The sequence below is a fragment of the Chinchilla lanigera genome, unplaced genomic scaffold, assembly GCF_000276665.1.
Source record: "Chinchilla lanigera isolate Chin_1 unplaced genomic scaffold, ChiLan1.0 scaffold00030, whole genome shotgun sequence".
NCBI classification, from domain to species: Eukaryota; Metazoa; Chordata; class Mammalia; order Rodentia; family Chinchillidae; genus Chinchilla; species Chinchilla lanigera.
The window spans coordinates 2,252,122-2,278,993 of NW_004955431.1; the positions used below are offsets into that span (position 1 = coordinate 2,252,122).

Genomic DNA, 26,872 nt, shown 5'->3' on the forward strand with positions numbered 1-26,872 from the left:
AAATATAAAATACATTCTTTTCCTCCATCAGTCTGGGCTCCTTTGGAGTTCTCTTCAGAAGGAGCAAGGCTCTACCCTGCCCTCTTCCTCTGGGTGGGAGTTGACCCTTGACTCCAGCAACTCAGCTTTCACATGTACATTTATTCACCAGCCAGATTATAATGGCAGTAGAGACTGATGGGTTTGTATTGTTTGAATACACCTGTGTGAATAATCTAAAGTGTAAGAAAGACTTAGATATACAAATGAATCACAGGAGGTTACATTTTCTGGTTGAATGTTAACTTTAAGCATATAATAAAGTCAACAATAAGAGGTGGTAGGACCTCTTCTACCTTCCCTGAAATAATGATGATGATGATAATAGTAATAACAAAAAGATCAGAGATTCTGTGTGTCCAAAGGCTCCCAGGTAACAGTGCAGCTGCCACTGCTGATCCAAGGACCAAGAAGCAAGGACCTGGATTGCCGGCTTCCTGATCACACTTGGCAACTTCCGTGCCTAAGCTGTAAGGAGCTTTTCTGTTAACAATGAGTTCTTCTTCATTGAGCACATATGTGACCTCGTCCTCACTTACTGGCTCTGCTTGTAATCACTGGAGTATATATTTTCCATTCACAGCAGTGTTAGAGGCTGAACTATCTTGCCTTTGTAATTCATGTGCTGAATCCCTAAACCCTGGTACCTCATAATGTGACTGTCTCTGGTGGGCCTTTAATAAGTAGCAATGAAATTAAAATGAAGCCATTAAGGTGGACTGAATGACTGAATGGAGTCATTACAAAAAGAGGAAATGTGGATGCACAGTGAGACACCAGGCATGCACGGGCACAGAGGGACAGGCGTGTGAGAGCACAACTAGGAGGCCGTGATAAACTGAGGAGAGAGGTTCCGTCTTAATCTTGGACTTTAGGTCTCCAGAACTGGGAGAAATACGTTCCTGTCTAATCCAGCCAGGCTATGGCATTTAGTTGCGGCAGCCTGAGCAGACTAACACAGGGGGAACTGTTAACGAGTGTTAACACACCCACTTCCGTGTCTGAAAAACCAACACTGTGTGAGTGTTGCTGGCAAAGCTGAAACGACAATGGCTGCTTTTCCTCCCTCTCCGCAGGAACAGAAGGACAGATGACCAGGAACATGGCTCCTCTAAGGACTCCGTTTGGAGTGAGGTGTACCAATAAGCCAGGCCAGCTCAGACCTGTTCTGGTGGCACTAGTGGCCCCCTTTTTCATGCAGTGGAGAGCCAGTGTCTAGAAGTCACCAGTGAGGCGCTGCTCAGCACCGAGACAGGACAGAATGTGGAGGGGCTGACGCAACAGTGCCCCAAGTAGGCTGGCCTGGGACATGGCCAACATGGGTCAGTAGTCTTGTTTTCTTAGTTCCTTGACTTTCTCATAAACACAAATCTCCAGGCTTTTAAACAATTCTCCTTGCTCCCCAAGGGACCCCAGTAGATTCCTTTTCTGCTTAAATTAGCTAAAGTTGGTTTCTGTTTTCTGCAATCAAGATCTTTGATTTATAGATTTATCCAAAGATTTTTAGATAATTGACTTTGCTTGCATACTTCAAAGTTCTTCATCTGGACTTCTTTTTTCTTGTCTATGTTCTATTGTCCTTCCATCAAAAGCAGAAGAGTGAGGTTTTATTTGTTTTCTATCTGCATTATACCTAAAAATAATCTGAGATTTGGGACAGCCTTGACCCTCACATACTTCTTGAGGATAAATGTGACTATAGAGAACCCTACCTGGTCCTCATCGCAGTCCGGGAAGTTTATTTTGTAATCCCATGGAAAACGTATTGGAATTCTAGTGAGTTAATTCCCATCTACCACTTCCAGTGCCACCCAATAAAGATGCAATTATATATTCAAAATGGTAGGGAATCAAGGGGTCCTGAGTCCAGCCACAATGATGGCTGTCTGGGACAAAAGCTTTTACCCTGGACCAAAGCTGGGTTTTATTCATTTGTGAAGAAGGGAGTGGCTTGAGGATGAGTGACTGTGAGAGTGGCGGGGAAGTGTGTGAGTGCCATGAGCTGGGCTAGGTAGGAGACCTGAAATCACCTCTGCAGTATGCAGAGAGAAGGATATGCATGAAGAGTAATCTGCATAACACAACTGAGATAGTATCTAATGTTTTGGGCTGGATCCTTCAGCTCTGATGTGTAATCTTTCAAACCCCAGGAAGTCATAGCCTCTATCTCAAGGCCTGATCCCAGCCAACAGTGTGGAGCACTGGCTCTTCATTCCGCCTCGTCCCCGATCACACATGGAAACAACGGGGAGGAGGGTGGTCCGGGGAAACATGCCCGCTGTCTTCAAAGATTACCAGCAGCACCTTGGCTAGATATGCATTGCTTAAAGCCGCTTGAAGGGATAAGGAAAAGTCCTAGCCAGTTCTGTACATACCAATACATGGAAATAGGGTCAGGCTCAGCCAAAATGGAGACAATTGCTCCTCCTTCAAGGAGAGTCACCCAGGTGGTCCTCCGCAGATAATATCTGCCAGATGATGCTAGAAATACAAGAGCCAGTGGAATGTGAACCTCTGAGAGACACCCCTAGAGACTGCCAGAAATGCTCAGGGGGACCTTTACTCAGGATTGTCCTGCATTAATAGGTAAGAACAGGGGTCAGTGAAACTTGGATCACTTATATAAGGACTGGGACCAACATGAAAATAACTTTGGGCACAGGGGGGGCCATGAAGTTGGTGTGCAACTTCTGGAAACTCCCAACCTAGAGAATATGCACAAAAATAGTGACTAACCATGAGCTTTACCTTTAATGAGATAACCATGTGAGGTCCAATTGAGTGCTAAGTTTCCATTAGCTCTTTGGAAATATTGAAACTCATTCCAAATCTCTTGTTTCTACCTTAATGGATATTTCATAGGAGTCTAGCAGTCCAGGGTCTTCCCATCGGAGACCATGAAGGCTAGAAGTGGGGTAGAATGTGAATCAGTAAGATATTGTCCTTAATGTCTTGTGCTGTGACCAACCAGCGACTCTTGAGAATACCAAGTGTGTGACAGCAACAGTAACTTTCCTCGGGTGGTTTGTTTATTTATTGGTGGTGGAACCAGAAGTCTTGGGAGGCCTTATGAGATTTTGGGATAAATAAAAATTTCTTAAGAATTTCTGGATTAGAAACATAAAGATAAAAATAAGTTTGAAAGTCAGAAAAAATATGTGTGGGCTGTATGTACTATTTTTGGCTCTTGAAAAAGATGGAAATGCAACAATTTGAAATATTCACCACCAGCTTGATCAACAAGTTCAGAAGTCTGTTAAAGGAGGTAGTCCTGCTGAGGAAGGTAAGACAGCCTGTAATTTTATCTCTGTCTCAACTTTCTAAAAGCATGATCAGTTTTGTTACTTTAGTGTTTAGATAAGCCCCTTTTACACATACATACACAAAGATTTGATCCTCAAAATGAGCCAAATTGGTGGCTTATGATGTTAAGGGTCTCCTAGGAAAAGCCTGTGTGCCCTGCCCAGCACTGATAATCTTGGGACTTGACAGCATTTTGGAGGTAAGGAAGGCTGTGAAGGAAAAGGAGATTGGAAAGTGCTGCATAAAAAGGGGCAGGTTCAATTTCTGTTGGGAAGATGTAATATTTCATTTAATATTGGGGCTTGATAAAAGTGGTAGCAGTGGCTTTATTCAATAATCATTTATATTTTAATGAGAAATTATTTGGTTATTTCTCTTTGTTACGCCTCTATACAATTTTGTACTTGGGAAAGCAGAAATCCCATCATTGAATAGTCACCTTTAATTAATTTCATAATTTCTTTTGAGAGAGAGTATCTCCCTGTGATGCTCAGGCCGGTTTTGAACTCATGACCTCAAGTGATTCTTCCACTTGAGACTCCTGAGCAGCTACGACTACAGGGGCATGTCACCACATCTAGCTTCCCTAATTGATGTTTCAATTTTACTGACATGCCTAGAAATAAGGTAACAATAGCATTTGATCTGTGTAATTATGTGGGAGACATTCTACTACATACTATATACATCATTTAAATTAATGCTTATAAAATCTCATGGAGCACATATATTGTACCCATTGTATAGATGAGGTAATTGAGCCTATTAGAATATTTTCCTGGGAAATGCTTTTGTACGTATTTTCTTTCCATATATTGGAAGTAGTACTCAGACATGAAGAAATCTCAACAAGACTTTTTACTTCTGCAAAAAGGTGCAAGCTTGAGGTAGCAGGCCTGCAGGACAAAAGAGTGTTGGCCCTTTTATTTCTAACACAGAAGGAGCCTCTTTCCCATTGGCTGGTTTGGAGGTTTATGATCTATCCTGATTGGCTAACTCAGATGATGCAAGGGGAATCTGAGGGGTTGCTGAGTGGAAGTGAGAGCAGAGTGGAGGACGATATGGAGAACAGAAAATTCTTGGCCTGTGACAGCTATCTTTGGTTTGTAGCTGTGTTCTCAGGATTGGAGCTGAGCGGGCAGTTTTTATAACTTAGTGTGTTCAGGAAGGACTACCCAGGATGGGTTAGAACTCAAGATGGAGTCACTCTTGTTTGATAGAAAAGACAGAACTTGTTTTCTACACATAATAGCAAAGTACAAAAGAAAAATAAGTAATCACCGCAGTAGGATGAGCATGGTACCTTATGTTGTCACGAAGGAGACGGTGGTCAATGTCCAGTGTGCTGAGGGCAGGGGAGATTAGGACTGAGAATTTACCACTGGATACCACAAAATAGTTGTCACTGGTGATCTTGTTAAGGTCATTTAATGATGAGGAAGTAGTGGTATGGAGAATGGAGTGTGCAGCATAAAAGGAGAAATACTAGTTTTCTGTTCTAAAGGAGAACAGAGAAATGGGCGAAGTGGATGGAGAGGCTCATGGGGTAAGGAGTTTACTCAAATAGGTCGCATGAAAGCATACACATAGGTTGACTGAAATTATCTAGCAAGGAAGAAATTGATGCAGTGGGGGCAAGAGATTGAGTAGGGGAAGATGGGCAGAGGCCAGCTTTTTTGAGGAGCAGGGGTCTTTCTTCCTTTGTGTCAGGTGAGAAGGCAAAACATGTGGGTCCAGACAAAGGTTTCGGAGTTCACTGGTGGGGAAACGAGGCAGTTCTCATCTGATTATAAGAACTTTCTCTGTGCAGTATGATATGAGGTCACAGTAGCAAGGAAGGAAGTTTCTTGGAGATTTTGTGGAGACAGCAGGAGGTGCCAAATAGTCTCCTACGAGAGAAGGGATTCGATTTCCCAGGGAAGTGGAGTGCCCATTGAGGAACGATCATGCATTTAAATGAACAAACAAGCAGCAGGACTGTTTGATTGACTTCATCCAATTTTGGCCACTGGGGCACAGGCACAAAATACACATATAGTCAGTTTAGCTGGAGTTGGGGTTCTGCCAGGTGAATTTGACTGTGGGAAAGAAGAGACAAATAGTGGGCATTAATAACAATGGACCACACACAGGCTCTGATCTGGGGGAGAGGAGGAGTGATCAGAGTGTGCATTTGTGTACTGGAGATTAGAGGAGCTCGGGAGTTGGCGGTGTAGCTGGGCGAGGAAATCAAGTCAATAAATCTAGAGGTGAAGGAGGAGGTTGTGGCTGGGAACAAACTGACCATCTGCACAGAGACTTTGGAGACAGTATTTGCTTTGATGAAAACAGTCCAAGAGGGTGGATGGCCACGGTGGGTGGGGAAAGTGACCACTAGAACCAGGGGTAAGAAACCAAGAGCCTGGGCTTCTGCTCCTTCTCCTCCCACCGGGCATCACGCATACAGCTCTGTATCTAATTCTTCCTAGCACTCATCGATTACACCTGAGACCAGGCCAGGTACAGAGGGAGGAGGGAACAGGAACGTTATTTGATGTGTGTGCGGGGAGTGAGGTGAAAAGTCGGAGAGGTCAGAACAGTCTGTAAATCATTTCTATTCCCTCAAGTCTGCTGAGAAGTCTCCATTTGTGGGATTTTTTTTTTTTTTTTTTTAACATACTCTAGTGGAGCAGTCTGAGAAAGACATATTTGACTCAGTCGAATTTAGCCAATGTGTATTGAGCACTTCAGTCTCAAATGGCATGCTAGGTGCTGAGAGCAGGGAGGAAGAACTCATGGTCTAGCTGGAGAGAGGGCGAAAACGCCCACAGCGATGCCAGAGACTAGCAAGTAATTAGCTTTGTGCCTTCCTGGAGGTGACCTGAAATCCCTGAGAGATGTATTTGAAATTGTAATCTCAGGAAGCTCTGCTTTAAAATGGTGTGGCCCTGGGACCAAGGAGTCCACAAATCACGAATTTGCAAGTGGAGGAGCTGGGTTGGTTGGCTGATCACTCCCCGTACACCTCCTGCTCCTCCTCCATTGCCTGAAACCCTTGCACCATGTTGTATTGGTCAGGTTCTTCAGAGAAACAGAGCCAATGGCATACGGAGAGAGAAGGAGGGAGCGGGGAGAGAGATTTCTCTAAGGAATTGCTCACGTGATGTGTGGGGTCTGACAAGTCCCAAATTCCTAGGGCAGGCTAAGCTGGAAATTCTGGGGAAAGTGGATGTTGTAGTTTTGAGTCCATATTCCTCAGGCAATGGACTGGAAATTCAGGTGGGGCAGGGTTTCTTCCTTGCAGTCTTGAGAACTACTTCTGCTTTGGGGAGCCTTGCTCTTTGCTCTTCACACTGTCAGCTGATTGGATAAAGTGCACCTGTGTTATTGACTGTCGTCTGCTTTACTCAAAGTCACTGACTTAAATGGTAATTTTACCTTTAAAATTTTACCTTCACAGCAACATCTAGCCTAACTTTGGACCAAACTGAGCACTGCAGTTCTAGCCAAACTGACAAATAAAATGAACTGTCACACCTTCCTATAAGATAGTCAATATAAAAGGAATTTAAACCTATTGGCTTCTTCTGTAAAACTTTCTCTCTAAGAGGAGTATAACTTCCATGCCTTTGTGTACATGAATCCCTCACCTACCCGATGTTGAGCTCCTTGGAGGTAAATAAGAGCACATCTATTTAGTGTTGAGTGGAAAGTTGTATTGCATTTATACCCATCAGAGTGTCACGTCTGAGTGAGGAGGAGTTCAAAATAAAAACGACAGAACAGGCTCCAGAACTAGAGATTCCTGAAATCAAAGTATTTTAGTTATTTGTTTCTCAAATACAAAATGGGGACAACTTTTTAAAGTGATTATAGATTTCTTTGGAGACTTGGCTCTAAATTCATCTTGGTCTCTTCCAAAATTTGGCAGACTTTACTATGCTATCAGGCGCCATGCTAAGCATCTTGTGTGCATAATTCACTTGACCTCTAAACAACCTCACTGCTCTTCTACATCATTATTAGCATCATTTCCCCAGTTAGCAAAGGGCATAGAGGGGCTTAGTCCATTTTAGCTGCTCCGAGAAAATACAACAGATTGGGTACAATAGTAACAACAGAAATGTATCACTCACAGTTCTGTATGCTGAAAATCTGAAATAAGGTACTGTCGATTCGGTGTGAGTTGAAAGTTGGCTTGCCTGACGACTCCCAGGCAGACTTGAGGGAACAAAGGGAGGAAACTTTGTCCTCACATGGTGGAAGGGGCATGGGAGCTCTCTGGGGTATAAGAGTAATAATCTCATTCATGAAGGCTCTACTTCATCACTGAATCACCTCCCAAAAACTTAATCATCGCCTAAAACTATTACCCTGAGGGCAAAGATTTCCAGATATGAGTTCTGGGGGAACTTGAACACCCACTCTGCATGAGAGAGGGTAAGTCCTGTGCACATGCATATAGAGCTGGGTATGGCGATGGGGATGGGAGCTGAGGCTGGCCTCCCTGCAGAGTGCCCTGGCACGTCTGTGATTCCTTCTAATCTCAAAGGTCCTCTCTCCACCTGGTAACCTGCATCTCTCCCACAGCCGGTTCCCACCCTTGAGTCTCTAAGAATCCTTTCTGAGGTGCTCTGCTAGCTGACAGGGGTGCAGGATGGTGGTGCCATTTGTGTTCTGGATCAAGGCAAGAGAGAGAAAGAAATCCAGCCCTTGTCTCTTGGCACCTGGTGAGCCCTGGCTCCAGTTTGTGGCTAATGAGGAAGGCCGTCTAATTGTAACTCTGATACCAAGAGGGTCCTTTCCCACACAACACGCCTAGCGGGTAGCTGGGCCCTGGGACTGACTGCTCCTTCCTCCAGGCCCCAGCGGCACAAGTGTTCAGGCAGGTTGGTCTCCTGCCTCTTTACTAGGTAGTGGCCTACTTAGGGTAAGAGCCATGTCTTAGATGTCATTGTATATAATCTGGTATGGTATTGTCATACTTTTGCTTGAGGTTTATTGAGCAAATGGATGGAAATATGATGGGAGGAAGGGAAAACCCTAAGGGTATTTTTTGAAATTGGCAAGATCATTTCATTCCTTTCTTCATCCATACAGCAAATCTTTATTGAGCACCTACTATGTACCAGTCACAGCATAAATGGTGGAGCTATAGAGACACCAAAGATGTTTTTATTCCAGCTCACAAAGATAGACTCATTTATTCTTTTCCACCACTTTATAGAGAAGGGAAGCTACAGCCTTACAGCAAACTAGCTCTTTAAAATACTCTTCTGTTTCCTGGGTTTTTATGCTTCCAGGAATTTAGCTATTTAACACGCCCAAAACAGCAATTTTTATGTGCACCAAGGGAAGGAGTTGACAAATACTGACATCCGCAGAATGTGGGGAAACCCAGATTTCAGAGTCCGTGCTTCTCAGCACATTTCCCGTCAGTTTGTTTTTCTGAAGCACCCACTGCACTCCACCAGGACTGAGTTTGCAGGAACTCGAGGCAGGGTCCTTTCACTTCCACAGCAGCAGTCTGCACCCCTCCGGAGCAGAGGCTAGAGCTAATTGCACCCTGGATTGCCACTGAAAGGAGGCTTGTGGCTCAGGGGTAAGAAGCAAAGTGTGTTGGCTACCCTATGCAGTCCCCAAGGGGCTCGTGCTTGGGCCCTCTCTAATGACTTGGATGCACTAGTGGAATTTTCTGGACTCTGGAATTCTGATGTTGCCTGCTGTTAACGCCACCACAAAGTATTCCTTGGATACTAAATGCACAATATATTTCTCAGTATTGTTTTCTTGGCCATTAGGTTGTGTCCATTCCATTGCACTTGCTTAATTTAAGAGGCACCCGCTGCCCACATCTTTAGGGAGTAAGGTAAACATATAATGAAACATTGAGAAACAATGTATGAATCAGCCACGCCAACAGAAGCCCGTAGTTTCTCTTACTAAGTACAAATCTCTAAAAATGGTAAAATGGATTTGATTTGACATTTGTGGTTTTGTAAGAAGAGGAAGAAACTCAAGTTAGCACCCTTGCTCTCTCTCACCATGTGCCTTTGCCTTACTCTGACTCAAGTTTTTTGTTGTAGCAACAGAATATGGACTAAAAGCTACATTCTTTCTCACCAGTTTGTCCTAAGTGACTTAACTAATTGTTTTCTCAGGACAGGAAAGACTGGATGAGCAACGGAAGAGTTAGGGGTTTGGGAGAAGGTGGCGGAAAGGGTCTGATAAGGGGAGTAAAAGTAACCTTTGCTCTCTTCTCCATGTTACATAAGGGTTTTAATATCTAAACAGCTTTGCTATTATTTTGATATTTTGCTTATTTGTTTTTTAAATAGTTATCTTAATGGTGTGAAGTGGTATCTCACTGTGGTTTTGATTTATAGCTCTCTACTTATTAGTGATATTGGGTAAACTTTCTTGTTCTTTGTTTTCCTTTGTTTTTTTTTTTTTTTTTTTTTTTTTTTTTTTTTTTTTGGTACCAGGAATCGAATTCTGGACCTTGTGCTTGCCAGGCAGGCACTTACAACACTGAGCTATATCCCCAGCCCTAACTTTCCTGTTCTTATTGGCCATTTGTTTACTAAAATCCTTTGCATATTTTTAAATTGGATTTGTTTTATTGTTGCATTTCATGAGTTCTGCCTATATTCTGGATATTATTGCATGTATTTTCACCTGTTCTGTGGGATGCTATTTTACTGTGTTGTTAGTATCTTTTGATGCACAGAAGGGTTTTTTCTGTTCTGTTTTTTTGAGACAGGGTCTCATTGTGTAGTTCAGGCTGGCTTTGAGTTCACTATGTAGCCCAGGCTGACTTTAAACTTGCAGTGATTCTCCTGTCTCAGCCTCCCTAGTGCACCAACACGCCCAGCTCAATACACAGAAGTTCTTAAATGAGATCAGATTCAGTTTGTCTACTGTTTTGGGGGCCTTTGGTGTCATAATCAAGAATCATTTCTAATCCAGTCATAAATCTCCTTATGTTTTCTTCCAAAATTTTTTTATAGAGCCTAATTTCTTTTGTATGTGGATATCTAGTTTCCTTAGCCCCATTTATTGAAAAGACTCTCCTTTCTCATGGCATGGTCTTGGTTCCCTTGTCACTTGGGGTGTGTGTGTGTGTGTGTGTGTGTGTTTGTGTGTGTGTGTAAAATCTTTAGGCTTCTCTTTTTATAAAATGGTATTATCTACAGAGATAATTTTACTTAATTTTTCCAGTTTAGAGACTTTTTCTCCTAGTGCCGGGTAATGAGTTCAGGGCCATCTCCATGCCAGGCAAGTGCTCTGCCACTGAGCCACACTGCCTATGACTGAGGCTTTCTTTTTTTTTTTTTTTAATTTTTTTTTTTTTTTAAATTTTTTTCTCTGGTACCGGGAACCGAACTCACGACCTTCCGTTTGCCAGGCAAGCTCTTTTGCCGCTGAGCTAAATCCCCAGCCCCGACCGAAGCTTTCTATCCTAGGAATAATTGGGGTCTGGAGAGGGACAAGATGGGGAGAAATAGATGTTTGCAACACATCTTGCAGACAGAGTAACAACACCACCAAAGAACGAATCGAATGCATTGGCTTGGATTGGGGTTGGAGAGAAAGAAGAGTTAAGGATAACGTCTAGGTTTATAAATGAATCAACTTGCTGAATCATTTGCTTGGGTGCAGAAGATGAGGGAGAATAGGCTTGGGACAGGAAGAGAAAAGCTCTGTTTAGGTCTTATACTTGGCTATAGTTGTAGGTGAGGTACACAAAAACAGGAGAAGGGCAACGGAAGAGGTCCCAAGGCAGATCTTTGGGGAAAGTTCACATTTAGAAAATTGGTGGAAAAAGAGGTCCCAGAAAAACAGAAACAGTTTGAGCAGTAAAAAAAGAACAAGGTGGAGTTTCAAGAAAGTATTCATGGTTAACTGTGCAGACAAGAGGGGAAGGAAGGTAAGGACTGAGAAAGGACGTTTCGCATGGGTAACAGGGAGGTCCTTGGTGACCTCTGCAGAGAGGTTTCAGGGGAATGAGTACAGCTTCTGCGGGTGCGGGTGAGAGCATGGGGGAGACAAGAGCACTCTGAACACCCCCCGATGCTGTGCACTAAGACGGTGCTGCTGTTACCCTTATTGTGGAAACAGAAAGCACTTAGGAGAACTAAAAGCCACTTAAAAACTCTGTCTTTAGCCCATCACATTGCATTGATCTTGTGTGAAAGATGCTGTTAAATAACCAAACAACAATAGCAGAAACCAGTTATGAGAGGGCAGGGAAACTCATCTCAGAGTCCTTTCTTTTAGAGATTGTCCCTACCGGAAATCTTTCCGTCTTCTTAAAAAGGAAGCCGGCACCAACCCCCACAGCAACTCTACAAAGCCCAGATGACCAGTGTCGATTAAAGTTCCTTCTTTTCTCCCTATTGGCTGACACTGTTCATAAAATATAATTTGTTGCTCCACATTTCTTTTACATGAACAAGCTGAATAAATTGGAGGAGAAAGACAAGAGAGATAGAGGAGACAGAAGCCACAGCATCTGAAGGGCAGGAACTTACAGGTGGGCATTTTAACCTTCAAGAATTGTTGAGAATTGTGACTTTTCCCTTTGTAGAGGAATAATCTGTGAACAGAGAGCTTATATTGTGCTATAAATGTTTTTCTACCATACATGTGGTACTTTAAAAATATTGAGAAAGCTCCAAAAATAGAAGGAAGTAAAACCACAACCAAGATAGCTCTTATTGGTATTTTGGAGGTATTTTCTTCCATTCTCTGTGTGTATGTGTGTGCATGTAATTTTAGTTTGATTTTAATAGTTGCATCCATACGGTAGAGAAGTTTATATCCATTTCTTCCATCACAGCTTATGTGTTATCCCTGTTGCTCTGAAGATTTCATAATCATAATTTTAAAGTGCTGTATAAGATTGCATTGAGGAGATTTGTTCTATGCAAGCATTCTTCTATTTTTGAACCTATAACATCTTTCCTAATTTTCATACTTCAGTTTATTTTACCCTATAACATGTATTTTTTTCCACGTAGGATCTTGCTTTTGGGGAGGAGAAGTTTCAATCTGAGAAATGTACATTTCAGAAGTGTAAGAGTGTGAATTCATGATCTATTCGTTACCCTATAGACCCCCGTCAGGGGATCTCAACTCTAGCAACATATTCAGCCCAAGAACACTTGAATCTGAGATTTAAAAAAATTGTCTCGTGAATAATTGAAACTTAACATGTAAGGATCAACCAGTCATTTGTAGTTTTTTTTTTTTTTTTTCCCCCAAAAACTTCCCAGATGGTTTTAATGTTGGTCAGCATAAAAACAAGGACCTAAGTTATTGGAAATATTTTCCTGTCTCTTACACATACTTGAGAGCAATATGTATTAATAGCAAAAGAGATACAATTTCAGGCAAGCCACCCAAACTTCCCTTTCAATATTACAGCAATCATGTAAATTATAGAGTAAATTTGTGGGATTCATAAGACTCAGAAATTTCTGTCACCTACCTCAACCACACAAACTCTTAAGATGAGAATCTGTTTCAGAGTTTCAGTTTGCTAATGCTTTAAGGAAGTGGATTTATTTTTATTGCTGTGAAAGTTAGTGAGCGAACTTGAGGTCATAGAATGTTCTAAATGTATCAAAATTAAGCCAAGTAGCTGACTTCTTTTCTTTTGCAATTGTTTTTAAGATCAAACATCGGGCAGGTATTTCATAGTCGGCCAATCACAAACACAGCATGGGTACAGTAAAGACAGGCAGGATTTGGTTTTGAGGCAGGAGGTGGCTTGTCCTGGCTTTCGAGGAGCATCACAGAAATGGTACTTACTTTCCACAGACACTGCGTCCTGGTATAGAAAGACAGCTTATACCAAGGCTGTATTCTCGCTTCTTCCTTCAGGCACTGAGAACAGACAAAAAGCTGCTAAACTAAGTTAAAGCAGTTGCTCTGTATTCTTGTCCTACACTGGGATGTTCTTATTTTAATTCAACCTAACTTGATCAGTAGTGTGTTAATTACATTTTTTTCTTGTTTTCATTCCATGGAAGAGGGCACCTATTTGTTATCTTTGATGAATAGAAACATTCACATAGTACTTTGCTACTAAGGAACATGTCTGCACAGAGTTAATTTGATCTATGCGGCAGCCTCAAGCTCTGGAAGGTATAATTCTTATTTTAAACGGTAAAGATGAAGCCGGTAGAACAGGATCTTTCCCAAGGTGATCCAGAGAATCACCTGGCCAAATTGGGTGGAGCACAGGGCCTATAACTCTTTCCCTACAATTTGAAGAAAAGCTCTTGTAAGAAGTTGATTAAACAAGTTTTGTTATGACTACATAATTGGGCAATCTTTAGCTAATTAAGTGATGACACTGACATTTATTTCTTGAAAAAGAAAGGTGACCATGACACAGTGAAAAACCAGGTACAAGCAACATTATAATATGCACCCATTTAAAAAAAAATATTTATGTGTATTTGAAGAAAGATGATGCGTATGTACAAAAATTTAGGTATGTCTCCTTGGTGATAAAATTTATAATTTACATTTACTTCAGTTTATATAACCCTGTGTTTTTTACCCACAAACAATCATAGTCATGTAATATAAATGTGAAGTAAAGTAAATAGAATTGTTTATGTCTTTCTGGTTGGCTCTTTCCCAGATGAAATGGTCTCAATTCCTTTCACTTGGCACAAACAAGCCTCCTCTTTAATTCTCTGCGTTTTATATGTTATTGTCCCATATGGTATTGTGATTATTAGCTGGCATTGATTAACCACTTCACATGTGTCAGGAACCAAGTAAGTCATGTCACATCCATTTTTGTCTTTGATTCTCACTTCTGTCCTCTCTTGACAGATAAGAGTTTTAAAGCTCAGAATGGTGAAGTAGTTAAAGTGACCAAAAGACAGAACTGAGACTTGAACCCAGGTCCCTTCTAACTCAATAGCACATGCTTGCATTCATTATAGCGTCCTGCCTTCCCATGTGCTTGGTGTTTAAGAGGAATTCTCTCCACCACTAAACAACTGCTTTGGAGGAAAGATGATATACATTCATTGCTGTGTGTCAGGGTCATTTCAGGAACTGCTATTATCTTGATTGTGTTCCAGACCTGAGGATTTCTGCTTTTCTAGTTTACCTTGCACAGCATGATAAGCACATGAGTCCCCTCAAAACTAAGCTTGTGTAATAAAAGTCCTCATAAAAGATTGTGCAGTTACCCTGATAACTCTGGCCAGTGCAGAAGCCAAGCTGATGCAACTAAAGGGAACCATTTTGCTGCAGTTGCTCAGTTTTGCTAGAAAGTCTTTTTGCATTCATATCAGAAACTCTAGTACTTATGCTTTTCTAGGGGAATCAACCTCTTCCTTTTTATGTTGAGGTTACCGTGTTTATGCACTGGTCTTTTCCCTGCTACTGGATGAAGGGTCTCCATGGTTGGAGTCCTTGCATAAAACCCAGTACATGGACTCCACTGAGTGTGTGTAATTAAATTAATTCATCAGGGAATGTGGACTTTAGTTACAGCTTATATTTATCTCTGTTGAGCTTTATTGAGTTTTTGTATTAATTAACCCATGGGGGAAAGATAATATTTGACAGTATCTAAAGGAAAACCTCTCCTATTGGACAGATAGGGTGGCTCCTTTGAAAAAGATATCCAGTTATTAACTGAAAGACCCATGATGAGGGTCTGGTTAAAAAGTTGAAAATAAAAAATTACAAAGTTGGAGGGGTTCTTAGGAAGAGTGATCCCAGGCACAGAACTTCTTCACCTTTAGTAGAAAATCCCAAGTCCTTGAGAGAGAGAGAGACTTTAAAGAAGTAGGGGAGCAGACCCCAGGAAGACAAGAAGGGAGGACAGAAAGGAATGGAGAGGAGAAAGGGAAGGAGTAATGAGAGGAAGAGGAGAGGAGAGGAGGGGAACCTCTTTACTCTGGAAAGGTAAAGATTAAATAAACTGGGGAATTTAAAAGAACTCAACCCACCCTGATTTACTCCACCGCACACTATTAAAAGAGATTATTTTTATCTTGAAAAAAAAAAAAAAACAAACCCATTTCCCATAGGAGTCTCCTCCCATTAGCCTGGAGAGACAGCATTTGGCCTCATTTGAGCCTCTCATATAGGAAAAAAAGTCTAAAGAGTACTTGAAACTATCATGGATTGTGACGATTGGTTAAAACAATTTTTTTAAAATTTCAAATCTTACCTTAATAACTCTGTTCTCTGATAAATTCTCTGAGAAACTTGGAAGTGGCTGCCCTTGTTAGTTGTAATAGGTACAAATTCAGATGTGTTGGCACACAACCAGACAATTTGCTGCCCTCAGAGACATAAACAGTGCCACCTCTTACAGGCACAGAGCACTATCTGGGAACATTTTGTGGTTCCTCTTGCCCCCATCCCTATGTTCCTCTTCCTAGACCTTAGATTTGAATTTTAGAGACAGAAAATTTGTAGAAAAAAAAAAAACACTAACAGAGTTTCACTGCGAAACACCATTGAGAAAGGTCCCAGAAAATATTCATCATGAGACATAAAGTGAGGGTGTTGTACACTGGCTTCATTAGCTCCCACAGTAGTCATTTATCTGAGCACACTTTTGTGCACATGCTGTGCTCTGCCCTAGAGGTGCAGTAGAAGACCAGAGAAATCCCATTCTTGACTGCTGCGGGTGAACCTTCAGTGCTGGGGATAGAAAGGAGGCAACCGCTGCCCCCTGGGATGAGTGGGGCGGGGTAGGTGGGAACCTATGGGGCTGGAAGTAGCCACGACCTGCAGGGATCGTAGACGGCCTTTTTTGGACAGAGTGATGTTTAGGAAAAAAATTGAGATTGAGTGAAAGACAGTTATGTGATGAGCTGGAACTCAAAGTACATATGAGCTGTGATTGAAATAAAAAGTGAATGTTTAACTTAAAAGAATCCATTTCAGTAACAGATACGTTGTCATAATCCCCCTAAAAATACTGCCCCAACTTCAAATACATGTATCCCATCATTCATGCCACTTCCTGAAGCAGCTCTGGAAGTTCTCTTTCATGAGTGTCTTTACAGGTGTGGTAATAATTCAGTGAATGATGCTGCTTCATGCCATGCAAAAGAAACGCAGGCTCATAAAAATATTATCACTGTCCCCATCCACCTCTTTCACCAGATCTGCCACCATGTGACTTTTGGCTGTTCCTCAAAGTCAGAATAACCGTGGGAGGCAAACATTTTTAGTTTCAGGACACCGAGGCAGCCACGAGAGTGTAACTGAAGGTCACAAAAGTGGACTTCCAAAACTGCTTCAGAAGGTGGCAAGAAAAATGGGATAAGTGTGTTTGAAATGAAGGGAAATATTTTGAAGAGGACTAATCACAATATGTCCTTTACTTCATGTGTCAGAGCAAATAGTTACATTTTGAACCAGAGCAGGACCTGGAGACCCCCAATTTCTCTCACTGGGGATTCCCCAGTGACCTCCCTTTGGGACAGCCTTTTAATGTTCACCGCAACTCCCAAAACTACCACCCTGCACTCAAAGCCTTCAGTCACAACAAGGGACATTCAGATTAAGCCATTTCTAAATGGGAGCAGTTCCTGAACCAGTTCTTGCTGATCTTCTATCTTTCTTTTGCTGTCTTGGGAACCAGAGACTCAGTTGCAGAATAACTCTGACTGTACTTAGATCAGACATTGGATTAACAACAGATACTTCCAGTCTTTCTTAATATACTGATGAAGTATGTTGGAAAATGACAGAAAACTTGAATTTCTATTAAAATTAAATCCATAGCATTATCAGGTTATATATTACAGTAACCAAGGAGAGTTGAGGAAAACAGAGAGGCAGAATGTACAACTTAGTCAAAATAAGAATTTTAATTTTTTTAGAGAATGAAATTGTGTCTTCAATGAATACAGAACTCTCAGTACACATTTTCTCCGCATTGATTTGTGTTTGTTTACTGTAGGGGCTGAACATGAAAGAGAGGCAAGTTTGGAGGAAATATCAGTAAAAGAACAGAGGGATTTAGTAAAGACAGAGGCTGGACGAAGGCTGTCAATGCCCTGCTCTTGTGTTTGGTGGGAGAAGTATTTCCTCACCTGGTTGGATGCCAGACAACCTCTGTTCCTGCTACATCCATGGGGATCACTTGGAAGCGTTTGTCCCTCAGAAGAACAAAAGAAAGAATAAAATCATGGAAAACTCCAATTTAAAAGTAGATGTTTTTTACAAAAGTACTTAAAGCATAGGTATCTTTTTGCACAGGAAAATTCTCTAAAAAGGAACTCAGGGCAGAAAGTGCAAACTGACCAACTAAGAAAATGGAGGAGAAAAATCCAAGGAGACACTTATAGGAGCTGACATTTTGGCCACACACTTTCTAAACTGTCATTTTTCACCTATGTAAGTCTTTGCCCGCGTAGTAGCTCTGGCAATATATATCTTCCTGGGGGTTTCTGTTCTTCCATTTGCTTGTGGACAGCTTATTTGTGGTGGAGGATGTCATGTCACCACACGTTCTGTGGTCTGGGCAAAGCTAGCCTTGTAGTGGAAGAAGGTCAGCCCACCCACAAGCTGGGCCTAAAAGTCAAGGTTTCAAAAAGGGCCTGTAGCTTTAGGCAGAACCCTGGCAGGGAAGAGTTGGTGGTTTCCATGAGTTCTTGTGGGTTAGAGGAAGTGCTAGAAAGTGAAGGAGACAGACACAAGTGTGTGGACAGTAGGTAGGAAAGATCACTAAAGTTGATGACACAACCACTATAATTTCAAGAAAATGTTCTAACTAGAAAACAGTGTATCACACAATGTTGAATGCCTAGTTTTTAGAACTAAAACAGGAAACAAAGATAACAAAATGCAGAAGTTATCTGGAAAAGGCTTTGAACTTTTCCTGAACATTCTAGAATATAGTGAGGAAGAAGATCAGACAGACCAAACAATGAACAATGTCTACCAACCTCTCCAACACCCACCCTCCAAATCACACTGGATTCATGAGTAGTCTGAGGAGAGATGGCAAAGTGGGAATAAAATTTTACTTTGGAAGATCCAGTTGGATTGGGCAATTACAAAAAAGAAACTTTGCAGTTCATTTGGTATCCTGTAGAGTCCTTGTAGCAAATGCACACTGAAGCTACCCCATTCACCTTGTAGGGTTTGCTCAGGTCTTCCTCCTAGGGAAAACAGAATGGCTTCAGAAACTGCTTCTCAGGAACTTCAGGCCACGTCAGAGAGCTATGTAATCCCATAGGCAAGGCCTCACATTTCTTTCTGATAAGCTCCAGGAAGAGCCAAGGTGCGGTTTGGTTGGGATCCAAAACGACAGGAGTTAAGATGAGCTTTGACATCTAAACTAAAAAAACTCTGAAGACAAGCATCTGTCAAACTGCACAGTCCCCAGTGAGGACATAGTCCACCAGCAGAGTGAGTGAAGAGGCTCCCGACGCTGCTTAAAAAGGCCCTCTCTGTCTCAGAGCCATTGAGAATCTCTGCAACACAGGGAAAATGAGTTGGAGAATTTCCTCCCACGGGGGCTTCCCACACCGTAAATGTTTATGGATGTTGGTTTATAGCAAAGCTGCCAGTAAACCTTCCCTCAGTGGGCCAGTGTGCTGAATTTGCAGTCGCACAGTGGGGAGAAGTTAATGGCACTCAGCAAGCCAAGGTCATTATTAGCCTGGTGGCCCATTAAGTAGCTTGTACCTTGAAACACTTTGTGGGTGACAGAGGGGAGGAAGAACCAGAGCAGCAAAATTCTCCAAGATGCTGAGTCCATGGAAATGGCTCTGTCATTCACTCCCCTTCTCCCCACGTACTGAGACCAACTCAGTTCCTCATTCAGAAGATAGCCCAATCTTGTTATTTTTTTCTGTGTTGCTGCTTCAGTTTCCAAAAATTTAATTCATTTTAGCTCTTTGAGAAAAAACTGAAAGTCCAAGGCCATTTCTGATAGGCTAGAAAAGTCTACAAAGATTTGCATTTCTGATAGGACATTTGGGGCCTATTACCACAAAGCTCCGGGTTAGCAATAACATACTCTCAATGAAATATCCTTGTTTTGGGCGCTACATTGGTTCAGCATTCTGGAACATCTGGAGTTTTAAAGGACAAACATGTTGTGGAATCTTCTACTCTAGAGGGTTGCATTCTGTCTGTACAACTTCAATGAAGTAATTCTGGAGCACTTGCAATAACAACAGCTGACATTTAAGTGGTGCTTCCTATGGTCCAGGCTCTAGCCTAAATACCACTCACATGTCATGTCACTGATCCTTCCAACAACCTTATGAAATATGGACTGTTGTTGTTACTTTTTCCCTGAAAAGGAGGTGAAGCAGAGAGAGATTAAAAATCACCTGCCCCAAATCATAGAGCTAGTAAATGAAAGGATATGGATTCAAATCTTGAATTTGTGCTGTTCCTTGGTTTTATTTCATACTGTTTCTGTAGAGCTGACAGCAATCAATGCCATACCTTTTAATTTTCAAAATCCTTAATCATTTCTGTCCTTGCTTTCCTTTTTTCTATAATGATCTGAGAAAACTTAGCTTCCCTAATACTTTTGCTAAGTCCCCAATTTTAATTCCAACAGTAATAGTTAACATTATTGAGTGCTCACCCTTAACATTATTGTAGATGTCACATCCATTGTGCCATTTGCAGATGAGGAAACAAGCTCAGGAAGACAAGCCACATGCCCAAGACCCTACAGCTAGTAAGTGGCAGATGGCTCTTTTCCATCTTCCTCCTCTGAACACTTCTTTGAACTATAAAATAAAAGCCCTATTTGCAATTCTACAGTATTCAGTAGCTCTGGGAGCTAAAATCCAAGTTATGCTCTTAAGTTTTAGGGTCACATGAAAAGCATGATGGGAAAAGTTGTGAATCGCAGGCTGCATTACTAAAGCAGAAACCTATTACTGTGCAGAATTCACAGCCACAGCTACTGGGTAGTTAGACATAAGTGAGAAGAAAGAGAAGCCTAATGGGGCTGCAAATACACCTGCTCATCAAATCATATTGTCTGGGTCTACCACATGGGCTCCAAGTGTATGTTATGGTAATGCTTATAGTTTATTGATGGTGAGTTTACTAATTTCCCTCAGATGTATGCTTGGCAAAATAGGGTATGCAAAATCAGAAGACTGTTCCTTCCTGTTGCAAATCTGATAATGTAGAGAGGTCACTGTGACGCAGCTGCATAACACACAACTGCCAAAGCACGTGAAGAACTAATCTTAGGCTCTTTTAGTTCACTCATAAATGCCATAGGAACATTCGGGTAAAAAAGAGAGGCCTCTGGGAAGTATCATCTTGGTGAGGTGATATGTGGAAGGTGATGTAGCTGCCCAAGAAGATTTTGCCTGACAAGAGTCAAGCACTGTGCAGGTTGGGAAGAGGGGCAGGCAGAGACCAGAGAGTGGCATGAAAGGCACGGGCATGAAGAGATACAAGCTAAGGTCTGGGTTGCCTGGTCTTGTGGAGCAGAAAAAAAATCTGCAATAAAGCCATGCCCACCATCTTCAAAGCCCTCTTACATATATTGCTACATCTGCTCCTGGAGCCTTCTTCAGATATGGGGTCAGAGGTGTCATTATCCCCATTCGATAGATAAACTTCCCCAAAGAGCTAAGAGTTGTGTCTGTTCAAGCTCACCACATTAGGAAATGTCAGAAAGGGACCCAGATGTCAGTGCTCCTCCTGCCTTCTCTCACTTCACAGAGTGACACTCACATAAGAGTTTGTTGGTGATGACTCTTATGTGGGAATATAGGCACGACTGAGTTGAGTTGGACAGCCTTATACATTCGTTTGAGGAATTTGAGTTTGTTTTGATAGTCATTGGTTTACAGTGAAATGAAAATGGCATTTTGTGCTGTTAAATGTAATGATGGTTAAACCTAACAATGGTGTACAGGTCAGGATGTGCTTACATTTTCTGGGCATCAGCTGATGATGTCCAATCATGGTGACATAGATTAAGGACATAATTCAAGACACCTCATCTAAAAACAGTGGTGATAACTCTGCCACATGATTAGATGTGAGGTATCAAAGCAAGAAGAATTAAAGAAAATATCACAGGCATGGTCCGGATTTGAAAAGCAGGATCAGTTTGGACAGGGTTTGAAATTGAGGAAGAATCAAGTAGGAAACTGAAATGTGGGAATGCAGTGCAGGTTGACTTCTTAAAGAAAATTCAACTTTTTTCTTTATTTGTAAAATTGAAATAATGATGTCAATTTATGCTAGCTCAGCAGACACCCAAGCAAAGCAGTTAAGATAATTATGGAAAAAATTCTTTGCAAACTATAAAATGAAAAAGAGGATGTGTAATGGACATTTGGGAGGCAGAGAGACAGTGGCAAAGTCTCCATGGTGAGCAGGTCCCCCAAGGAATACGGAGGGCAGTGAGCTGAGCACAGCCCTGGGGCTCAGTAGGCGCCCACACCAAGGTGGACGGCTGGTGGGGTTTTCGGAAGGGCAAGCAGTCAGGAAACAGATAACCACAAGGCCTCAGAAGGCAGAGAAGGAGTGGAGGTTTCAGAGATGTGAGGAGAACCACAGGCTGAGCAAGAAGGAAGTTTGAGAAATGAGAAGGCTGTGGGGCAGGATCAAAGCCTTTGTCTGAGTCATGTACGGTCCGGAGGAGGATCTTCTCTGAGGTGGCGCAGGGCATGCAGATGTGCACGTTCGGAGGAGGAAACTAGGAAAAAAATGGTTACTGTGGTTCCACTCATCCAGGGAGTTTAGGTGCAAAAGAACAAGAAGAAAGTGGACAGAATTTCAGCAGGTCACGGAATTAGGAGGAGAGGAAACTAGCATTTGTTGACCACTTGCCATATAGAGCAAACACATTCTTTTATTTAAAACCCAAAGTAATTTTGAGGGACTAACTCCATTTTAAAGATGAGGAAGCTAAGCCTTAGTGAGTGAAAGTCACACTAGAAAGTGGGAAAGTTGGAAGTCAGGACAGACCTGCTGTATTTCAAATAGAGCAGTGATAGTGAATCTTTTAGAGAGCAAGTGCCCAAACTGCAGCCCCAAACCCACTTATCTATCACGAAGTGACAATTGAAATTGCTGGACACCAGTGCTAGGGGGCAATGTTCCACTAGCCACTAGCTTTTGGCCTGCTCTGAAAGGCATCTGAGTGTATTTCCCTTACCTCTTGTGGACTTCTGCTAAAAATCACAGCCAGTCCAAGCAAATATACATATATTTACATACAAACAAATATATTTATATAGTTGCTCTTATTCTCATAAATTCTTCACAAACAACTAAAAATAATGCTTCTTCAGGTAGGACACAGGTCCCATATCTAAGGTCTGAACACACCCTTGAGTATAAGGTCACTGTCAACAGAGGAGATGAACGGGGAAGGGAGGACTCTGCAACAAGGCCTAACAATCCCATACAAATGCATCAAAAGATATTTCTGCTAAGAATAAACAAACATATAAACAAACAATTGAATAAATAAACTGTCTGTGAAGGTTTGCATAGCTGCAGCTTTGCCATGTCCATGAAAACTTTCAAAACATGCTCATAAACTGTGGCATCTTCTTAACTGGCCACACAGAGCGTTCAATTTTCTCCATAACTCAAACGTAATCCCCATCTGTTGCTGCTCTTCCCTGTTTCTTGTTTGTCATTTAATTACCAGTAGAGCTGTGGGAGATTCTGTTTTGGTTCTGAGTCCCCTCAGTGCACTAAACTGCAGATGCTTGGTCCTTTCCCATTAACACAGTGGACTGCTGCTGCCAAATTATTTCCAAGTTTTCCTTGAATTTACCTCCTGTCACATGCTTAATTGGTCGGGTTCATTTTTATAGTTATATCTAGCAAGAAGTTTCCTCCTTTTTTTTTTTCCTTAATTTTTTTACAGTGAAGTGAAGTGTTGCAGTGTGATATAGTCAACTGAATTTTACAAGGGCAGAAGAGAATAATCAAAATATTTTAAAGGTTCCTCAAGAGAAAATGTTGAGCTAAATGGAATTTTAAATGTGAAATGGCCTTACTTTTTGCCAGTGGCTTTTAGCTATGTTATGTTTCTGGAAAGGATGATTGTGAGTTTTTTTTTCTTTTTTTCAGGGAATACTATGCTCTTGGTATCAAAGCCCCCAGCTTCTGTAAATATCTTCTCCCTACAAGTGGGGCTCTTTGATAGTGGTCAACCACATCCACACTGTCCCACCTCATTCCCAGCAGTCCCGAACATTACAGCATTCAAAGCAATTCTAGGATGCAGTGTTACTCATGGTGTTGAAATACTTTTGATCTTGTGTCTCATTCTATAATTAGGCTTCTCCTACCTGAGATTTGGTTCCCAACTCTCTAGCAATTATGGACCCCTGTCCAGGCATCTCTGGTCTGAGCCTGTGTATTGGGTTAATAATAATATCCCTTAGTTATTGCAGGCTGATCAGGTCCACAATCTCCCAAATAAATGTATGATGAAGGTTAAATAAAAAGAGGTGAATGGAAGGATTTCAGGGCTCCAGGAGGATCAAAGCCCTTTCACAGAATATGAGATTCTTTCACTGCTAAGACCAAGACCTTCTCTGGGAGGCCCATATTTATTTGGTTATCAGAAGAAGAGAGGGGAGTACTCAAGAAGGATGGAATTACTCAAGAACTTCCAAGTAAGGTATTAAATTAATCCTTAATACGGCTTAAGTTAATCCACCCAGGAGGGAGATGCCTGAGGCTATAGTCTTTATCTACTTGAGATGGGATCCAGGTGTCCTTGGCTGTGATCTTGTCTTATCCTTTGAGACTTTGTGGCTTCATCTCCATTACCTTCCCAGTCTTCAATAAAATCAACCCAGATTTTTCACCTCCTGGTGACCACCTTCCTATAGGATAGCTAATCCATCCTACTTGGCTGGCCTTGCTGACTATCATCTACATGGACTGTGAAGGTATGTCACAATAACATATCCAGTGTTGCTTCTGGAATTTGTGTCTACTTACTTTAGAGCCACTCATTAGAACTCCCCAATGGGAAGCACTGAATGAGTAAAAGCCCTGCCCCTTGGGTCCCCCCATCTGTACTCTCTGACCTCTGTGTGGGCCCCCAGACATGCTGTGTACCCCCAACTACCTGTAAGTAAGGAAACATTATACCTCCTAATCATTGAAGGAGTGCTTTCTATATTAAAGGTTTTGAATGAAAATAAATGGAAACTGAGGTATCTCAGGAAGAGGGTGTTAGGAATTATAATAGAATTTGTGCTTGTTTTAGGTACTTTGTAGATAGAATTCAGAGAAGCATGATTTTTGCAGAAACAGATATAGTAATTCATTCTTATAACAGATTCTGAAAAGAGAGACACAAATGGCATCCTCCCAAAATCCACTTGTTATTTTCTAGACATCCAGGATGTTTGTCCTCCAGAGCCTCGGGCAGTTCTGTAGCATTCATGCAGATACAGTCAGAAGTGTTCACTCACAAAATTTTCTCTGGTTAGTTAAAAACAAGTTAAGGACAATGTGGTTATCCACGACAATTCTGCCTGTCTCGGTCATTTTCTCATTGGTGGGACAAAATATCTGAAACCCACAACTTAAAGGAGAGGTTTCTTCGGGCTCACAGTTTCAAAAATTCCAGTCCTTGTTGGCAGGCTCAAACACAGAAAGTACGGGTGGAAGGGCCTGGCAGAGGGAAGCTGCTCACACCACGTGGCAGAGAGAGAGATGCGGGGAGGAGCTGCCGGGAAGGGAGATACACCCTTCCAGATCACACGCCCAGTGGCCTGCCTGTAACCAGGCCCTACCTCCTAACAGCACACTCAGCTGCTGAACTCATTAGTAGATTAGTGCTCCCATGATCCAGCCAACTTGCAAACACATGAGATTTTTAGGGGGGACATGTCATATCTAAATTATAACACTGCCTAATGAATCAAAATTTAAACCTATGCCTCCAAAAAAGTTGTCAAAGATCAATTTTGGATGATCCTGTGTGGTTGCATTAGCCCAGCTTTTGTAGCCATCAGTTGCAAGGTGTGCACCATAGGGAATCAGGTCTCCTTCTGAGGGATCACACAGGTAGCCTGAGCTTGCCTTATGTGAAGGTTCCTGTGGGTTCTTTTTGAAGAAACATGATTCAGAAAGGGGAGGTAGTGGAAAACATCAGAAATTCCCTATGATCCTGAATACGCAGGATAATTAATGTGCAGCAAGTGAGTGGAAGCCTGGTATCCACAATAGGGACTGTCCTAGTGGGGCAAACTACATTGCTAGGGGCTTTAAAAATTAATTGATCACAACAGGAATGTGTTGGAACATTCTTGGCAGTACCTTTTAAATTAACCCATTTAAAGTTATTTAAATGCTGGATTAATATCATAGTCAACTTTTTCTCTGCTATTGTAGGAATGTTGTGAAGCAGTTTGGCTAACTTCTGCTTTTATTATGGCTCACTTTGTAGGTAAATCATCTTAATTCACTATTTCATAGGGTTTTTTGTAGTGTCAAAAGATCACACTTTCTAAACTATTTTGAATTCATTGACTCACCTAACTTTATATACCTTAAGTCAGTATAAATATCTGTAATTTTTGTCAGCTGGCATATCTGGGTGAGTACAATTAATTTAACTATTAAGACTGATTTTTATATTCAGGAGAAGCTTATATTTCTTTTCTTTTCTTTCTTTTTTTTTTTTTTTTGTTTTTTTTCTGGTACCGGGAACCAAACTCACGACCTTGTGCTTGCCAGACAGGTACTGTGCCGCTGAGCTAAATCCCCAGCCCCTGCTTTTTTTGTTTTTTTTTTTGTTTTTATTTTTTTGTTGGATGAGTACCAGGAATCAAACTCAGGACCTTGTGCTTGCCAGCAGGCACTTATGCCACTAAGCTATATCCCTGGACCCTGAAGCTTATATTTCAAGAGTAAATTCAAGTCACTGATTGCATAACTTACTTGGCACTTTTTAGATTTTCTTTGCTAATATGAATCAACAGGGCTGGGGATATAGCTCAGCAGCACAAGTGCCTGCCTAGTAAGTGCAAGGTCCTGAGTTCGAATCCCAGTACCAAAAAAAATTATGAATCAATAACAAGCAAGATTGAATCAAAGATATTAAAGAGGTTACACATCCATGCAGCATATGGATTGCTGCTGAGCAGAAGTACAAAATCATGTGCATCTTTTTCTATAGTTGAGGAAAGGAGAACCACTGGGTTGAGTGTTACAGTGATATGTGGTGATGTTTGAAGGAAAATCAACAAATTTCTTAGGAGATTAACTATCTAGCTGAAAAATCCAGTGGGTTCTTTCTTACCAATAAGTGAAGCAGGGAAATTATTGAGTTTGATAGAGATGCTAGAATAAATTGGTTCCATTAACTTGAGGCTTTTACAAGCCTTGCTGCAGCTGCAATAACTCTTAGACAAGAAGGGTAGGCAGGGGCTCTTGGGCCTAATGAGAGACTGAAAGCAACACTAGATCTCTGACGATTCCTGTGCAATCAGATCAGAGGCCATAACATGCTTTTTCAAACTCTCCATGACAAGAGAGAATAATGGCTTTGTAAATCTAGAATCCTGGA

At 41.6% G+C, this 26,872-nt stretch overlaps 1 protein-coding gene across 3 annotated transcripts in view; it reads left to right on the forward strand.

The window, feature by feature from the left end:
* Nucleotides 1-26,872, forward strand: part of Cysltr2 (cysteinyl leukotriene receptor 2) — a 79,294-nt gene that overhangs the window by 48,780 nt on the left and 3,642 nt on the right. For 2 of the 3 annotated variants that reach the window (XM_005387568.2, XM_005387569.2), the window contains exon 1: nt 11,577-11,857. The exons of the other annotated variant lie outside the window; for it this stretch is intronic. The gene's annotated coding sequence lies outside the window, so the exon portion shown is untranslated. Of the gene's footprint in view, nt 1-11,576; nt 11,858-26,872 lie in introns of those variants that run through there. 3 annotated transcript variants of the gene reach the window in all.